Consider the following 6,716-nt stretch of genomic DNA (forward strand, 5'->3'; position numbering starts at 1 on the left):
TTGCACTATTGCTTATTCAATACCACCAGCAGATGGAGACACTATATTACAACATTAGTTGTGAGCAGCAGTTTGTACAAACAAATGCCTCATAGCTGATGTCCTATCCATTATTGCAATGGATGGCTGGCTGGCAACATTTGTTTTTATTATTCCAATACCACAGTACCAATGCATGGTCAATCAACAGCAATGACACCCCCATGTCAATTAACAAGATTCAGCACCCACTACCTGAAAGACAGCTACCTATCATGTCATGTCCAACCTGCACAGGTGTGCTGGTTGCTGAGCTTATTCCATTAAAGAGGACATTCAGCAGCAGCAGCAGCAGTCCTGTGCCTGGTCGCTCCAACAGGGGCCAGACACAAGCGGCACCACCTATTGTCTTTTGCCTGCAGTAAGGACCCACTGGACTAGCCAGCAAGCAGCTGAAGCAGCAAATAAACAGGTAATCTTTCTTTCCAACACTGAAACCTGGTGGTGCACTTAATCTATGGTATCAGATAGGTGACAGATCAGATATTAACCTCTTCAGGACATAGGGCGTATGGATACGCCCTGCATCCCGAGTCCTTAAGGACCGAGGGCGTATCCATACGCCCGTGGGAATTCCGGCCCCCACCGCTAGCCGGTTGGGGACCGGAGCCGGATGCCTGCTGAAATCGTTCAGCAGACATCCCGGCATATCGCCCAGGGGGGTCATTATGCCCCCCCATGTCGGCGATCGCCGCAGATCGCTGGACAATTCAGTCCAGCGATCTGCGGCAATTCCGGGTCAATCGGGTCTCCAGTGACCCGATGACCCGGAATATCTGGCTGTTCGGGGCCGTCTCTGACGGCCCCGAACAGCCAGAGCCTGCAGGGGTGATGTGGCACTGGTGCCACCTCACGATCGCCCTGATTCGTCGGCCGGATTACCGGCCGACCAATCAGGGCGCCTGCTGCGGGTGTCACTCCCGCACCCACTCCGCCCCTCTTCCGGAGGACGTGAGCGGGTGCGGGACGTGCACCCCGGGTGCTGGGGACCCCGATCCCCGGCGCCCCTGTTGGGATCGGGGCCCCAGGAGCAGCTGCGGCGGCGGGACTGACCTGCAGCGTCTGGATCGTTGGAGGTGAGTGACAGCCTCCTGCTGTTGCTTAGCAACAGCTCCCAGCATGCAAAAAGGGCATGCTGGGAGCTGTAGTTATGCAACAGCAGGAGGCAGACCACCACAACTCCCAGCATTCCCTTATGGGCATGCTGGGACTTATGGTTTTGCAACAGCTGGAGGCACATTCTTTCTATGGAAAAGTGTACCTTCAGCTGTTGTATAACTACAACTCCCAGGTTGCACAAACAGCTAAAGTGCATGTTGGGAGTTGTAGTGGTGCATCTGCTGGTTGCATAACTACAACTCCCAGCATGCCCGTTGGCTGTCGGTGACTGCTGAGAGTTGTAGTTTTGCAACAGCTGAAGGCACACTGGTTGTGAAACTCAGAGTTTTTTTTTACCTAACTCAGTGTTTCACGACCGGTGTGCCTCCAGCTGTTGCAAACTACAACTCTCAGCAGTCACCGTACACCATGCACCGTACATGCTGGGAGTTGTAGTTTTGCAACAGCTGGAGGCACACTGGTTGTGAAACACTGAGTTAGGTCACAAACTCAGTGATACATAACCAGTGTGCCTACAGTTGTTGCAAAACTGCAACTCTCAGCAGTCACCGACAGCCAACGGGCATGCTGGGAGTTGTAGTTATGCAACAGCTGGATGTCCCCCCCAATGTGAACGTACAGGGTACACTCACATGGGCGGAGGATTACAGTAAGTATCTGGCTGCAAATTTGAGCTGCCGCAAACTTTCTGCTGCAGCTCAAATTGCCAGCGAGAAACTACTGTGAACCCCCGCCCGTGTGACTGTACCCTAAAAACACTACACTACACTACCACAAAAAATAAAATAAAAAGTAAAAAACACTACGTATACACATACCCCTACACAGCCCCCCCCCCCCCCTCCCCAATAAAAATGAAAAACGTCTGGTACGCCACTGTTTCCAGAACGGAGCCTCCAGCTGTTGCAAAACAACTCCCAGTATTGTCGGACAGCCGTTGACTGTCCAGGCATGCTGGGAGTTTTGCAACAGCTGGAGGCACCCTGTTTGGGAATCACTGGCGTAGAATACCCCTATGTTCACCCCTAAGCAATCCCTAATTTAGGCCTCAAATGCGCATGGCGCTCTCACTTTGGAGCCCTGTCGTATTTCAAGGCAACAGTTAAGGGTCACATATGGGGTATCGCCGTACTTGGGAGAAATTGGGTTACAAATTTTGGGGGGTATTTTCTGCTTTTACCCTTTTTAAAAATGTAAAATTTTTGGGAAAACAAGCATTTTAGGTAAAAAAAAAATTTTTTTTTTTACATATGCAAAAGTCGTGAAACACCTGTGGGGTATAAAGGTTCACTTAACCCCTTGTTACGTTCCCCGAGGGGTCTAGTTTCCAAAATGGTATGCCATGTGGGGGGTTTTTTGCTGTCCTGGCACCATAGGGGCTTCCTAAATGCGGCATGCCCCCAGAGAAAAATTTGCGTTCAAAAAGCCAAATGTGACTCCTTCTCTTCCGAGACCTGTAGTGCGCCAGCAGAGCACTTTTCACCCCCATATGGGGTGTTTTCTGAATCGGGAGAAATTGGGCTTCAAATTTTTAGGGGTGTTTTCTGCTATTACCCTTTTTAAAAATAAAATTTTTTCGGGAAAACAAGCATTTTAGGTAAAAAATTTTTTTTTTTTTTTTACATTTGCAAAAGTCGTGAAACACCTGTGGGGTATTAAGGTTCACTTTATCCCATGTTACATTCCCCGAGGGGTCTAGTTTCCAAAATGGTATGCCATGTGGTTTTTTTTTTTGCTGTTCTGGCACCATAAGGGCTTTCTAAAGGTAACATGCCCCCCAAAAACCATTTCAGAAAAACGTACTCTCCAAAATCCCCTTGTCGCTCCTTCCCTTCTGAGCCTTCTACTGCGCCCGCTGAACACTTTACATAGACATATGAGGTATGTCCTTACTCGAGAGAAATTGGGCTACAAATACAAGTAAAAATTTTGTCCTTTTACCCCTTGTAAAAATTCTAAAATTGGGTCTACAAGAACATGTGAGTGTAAAAAATGAAGATTGTGAATTTTCTCCTTCACTTTGCTGCTATTCGTGTGAAACACCTAAAGGGTTAAAACGCTGACTGAATGTCATTTTGAATACTTTGGGGGGTGTAGTTTTTATAATGGGGTAATTTATGGGGTATTTCTAATATGAAGACCCTTCAAATCCACTTCAAACGTGAACTGGTCCCTGAAAAATACTGAGTTTGAAAATTTTGTGAAAAATCGGAAAATTGCTGCTGACCGTTGAAGCCCTCTGGTGTCTTCCAAAAGTAAAAACACGTAAATTTTATGATGCAAACATAAAGTAGACATATTGTATATGTGAACCAAAAAAAAATGTATTCGTAATATCCATTTTCCTTACAAGCAGAGAGCTTCAAAGTTAGAAAAATGCAAAATTTTCTAATTTTTCATCAAATTTACGGATTTTTCACCAAGAAAGGATGCAAGTATCGACAAAAATTTACCACTATGTTAAAGTATAATATGTCACGAAAAAACAATCTCGGAATCAGAATGATAACTAAAAGCATTCCAGAGTTATTAATGTTTAAAGTGACAGTGGTCAGATGTGCAAAAAACGCTCCGGTCCTTAAGGCCAAAATGGGCTCCGTCCTGAAGGGGTTAAACTGATAAAAACAGACTTTTTTATTTTTATTTTTTTTTTAAACCTTCAGGTTTGAATTAAAACTTAATCGTTCAGGTTTACTTCACGTTTGCCTCTCAGATTTACTGAACTTAGTCACAATTCACCAAACTCATCATTAGGTTACTTTATCAACATATAACAAAATACACCCCAAAACAAAGTACATAGCATAACAACACACCACCCTCATACCCTCACAACGTGTCTCCATTTTAAAAACTTCCAAGTCCCCTCCGCATCATCCTCTCCAAATCTCTTCTTATCCCACAAATATACAGTATGCAATCTATCTAATATCATTCTCATACACTCTTCAACCGACACATCCTTCTTCTTAAATACCGTATTTATCGGGGTATACCACGCACCGGCCTATAACACGCACCCTCATTTTACCAAGGATATTTGGGTAAAAAAAGTTGTTTACCCAAATATCCATGGTAAAATGAGGGTGCGTGTGTGCGCGTGTATACCCCGATACACCCCCAGGAAATGCAGGGCGAGAGAGGCCGTCGCTGCCCGCTTCTCTCCCCCTGCCTTTCCTGGGGTCTAGAGCCCTGCTGCCGGCCCTTCTCTCCCCCTGGCTATCGGCGCCGCTGCCCGTTCTGTCCCCCTGACTATCGGTACCGGCGCCCCATTGCCGGCGCCGATAGCCAGGGGGAGAGAAGCGGCGCCGACAGCCAGGGGGAGAGAAGGGGCAGCGGCACCCATTGCCGGCGCCACTGCCCCATTGCCTCCCCCCATCCCCGGTGGCATAATTACCTGGGTCGGGTCCGCGCTGCTGCAGGCCTCCGGCGTGCAGCCCCTGCGTCGTTGCTATGAATGGCGCGGCGCACTGACGTCATGCGCCGCACCGTGCAGCGCATAGCAACGACGAAGGGGACGCACGCCGGAGGCCTGCAGCAGCGCGGACCCGACCCAGGTAATTATGCCACCGGGGATGGGGGGAGGCAACGGGGCAGCGGCGCCGGCAATGGGTGCCGCTGCCCCTTCTCTCGCCGGTACCGATAGTCAGGGGGACAGAACGGGCAGCGGCGCTGATAGCCAGGGGGTGAGAAGGGCCGGCAGCAGGGCTCTAGACCCCAGGGAAGGCAGGGGGAGAGAAGCGGGCAGCGACGGCCTCTCTCCCCCTGCCTTTCCTGGGGTGGTATCGGCGTATAACACGCACATAGACTTTAGGCTAAAAATTTTAGCCTAAAAAGTGCGTGTTATACGACGATAAATACGGTATATACAAATTCCTAACATCCCACAATACCTCCTTAATTATTGCTAACAACACATATAACATTCTCTCCTTCCTCCCACCTACCACCCCCAGACCAAACATAATCACTTCAAAAGACCACTTTCTTACCCCCATAAATTCTTTAGCCAACGGACCAATTCCCTTCCACACTTCTTGCGCTCTATCACAATTCCAAAACAAATGCATAATAATCTCATTCCCTCCACAACCCTCTCTCGGACATCTCTCACTTCTTCCAATCCCCCGACTCTTCTGTACCTCTCTCACTGGCAATGCACCATGCAAACTCTGCCATACAATCTCTCTCTGTCTATTAGTCATACCATCTGTCTCCAAACTCTTCCACACTTTACTCACATTCTATTCTCTCACCATATTAATATTACACTGAACATCCTTCACCCTAATACACTTCACCATACTCTTCTTCTCCTTTAACACATCCTGTCTCACACCTATCAAACCAAACTTTCTCATGAACACCTCAACAAACCCATACCAACCAGGACTCACCAAAGCATACGGCTTTCTCAGATCTCTCTCCATCCACCCTAATCTGCATAACACACCCCCTCCTAGAAACCTCATCATACAAGATTCAACACCCACTACCTGAAAGACTTCTACCTATCATGTCATGTCCAACCTGCACAGGTGTGCTGGTTGCTGAGCTTATTCAATTAAAGAGGACATTCAGCAGCAGCAGCAGCAGTCCTGTGCCTGGTCGCTCCAACAGGGGCCAGACACAAGCGGCACCACCTATTGTCTTTTGCCTGCAGTAGGGGCCCACTGGACTAGCCAGAAAGCAGCTGCAGCAGTAGTAAATAAACAGGTAATCTTTCTTTCCAACACTGAAACCTGGTGGTGCACTTAATATATGCTACCAGATAGGGGACATATCAGATATTAAACTGATATAAACAGACACTACATTTGATACCAACCAAAAGGAAAGATGAGAAGTGATAACTGTGAAAGGGGAGGAACCAACGCTGTCCCCTTCACATGCACCATCACTACTTGTAGGAAGGGAGGCTGGCTGGCAGCCTCCCATACACACTCTGGCTGGGTGGCAGTCACCCACCAGTACACACAGCAGACCCTAAACCCATATCATTATTGCTAAGCAGAAAGATGGGAGTCCATTTCACTCTGATGGACCATTTTTAAATGCAATCCATAACCTGGCTTTGGCAGGAACCCTTCTTACTCCTCCTACTTGCATTTGATACTGGGTTTAGGATCTGCATAGGAAACACACACACACACACACACACACACACAAGCACACACTTACCTGTGTTGCCTGCTGACGCCTCCTTGGCTGTCCCCAAACGGTATAAAACCAACAGCCACGGGAAGCTGTAAGGATAGAGGACATACCTGCATCCTATTGGACTCACTTGTCTTGGTTAAATCCAGCTTATTTGACAACCTATGGTGCTGCTGCTTCTGCTCATGGCAGTGCTGCTTCTGACAAGGCTGTTCTTTGGTGGGCCTAGGCGACATCACAATCTCCATGGTTACATACACAACAAAGGTCAGATGTTGTTTACACCTGGCCATGCCAGTGGTATTGAGTAGCATATCACAGTGCTAAGGGTCCTGGATGCAACAATCTTTCAATGGGGAATAGCCGCACTGAGTTTGTCAAGTGCACCCATGTTTGCAACT

At 47.9% G+C, this 6,716-nt stretch overlaps 1 pseudogene; it reads right to left on the reverse strand.

Moving 5' to 3' along the window:
* Positions 1 to 5,901: 5,901 nt before the first annotated feature.
* On the reverse strand, positions 5,902 to 6,004 carry LOC130335935 (U2 spliceosomal RNA; annotated as a pseudogene).
* Positions 6,005 to 6,716: the final 712 nt, after the last annotated feature.

This window comes from Hyla sarda, unplaced genomic scaffold, assembly GCF_029499605.1.
Source record: "Hyla sarda isolate aHylSar1 unplaced genomic scaffold, aHylSar1.hap1 scaffold_463, whole genome shotgun sequence".
Classification (NCBI taxonomy): domain Eukaryota; kingdom Metazoa; phylum Chordata; class Amphibia; order Anura; family Hylidae; genus Hyla; species Hyla sarda.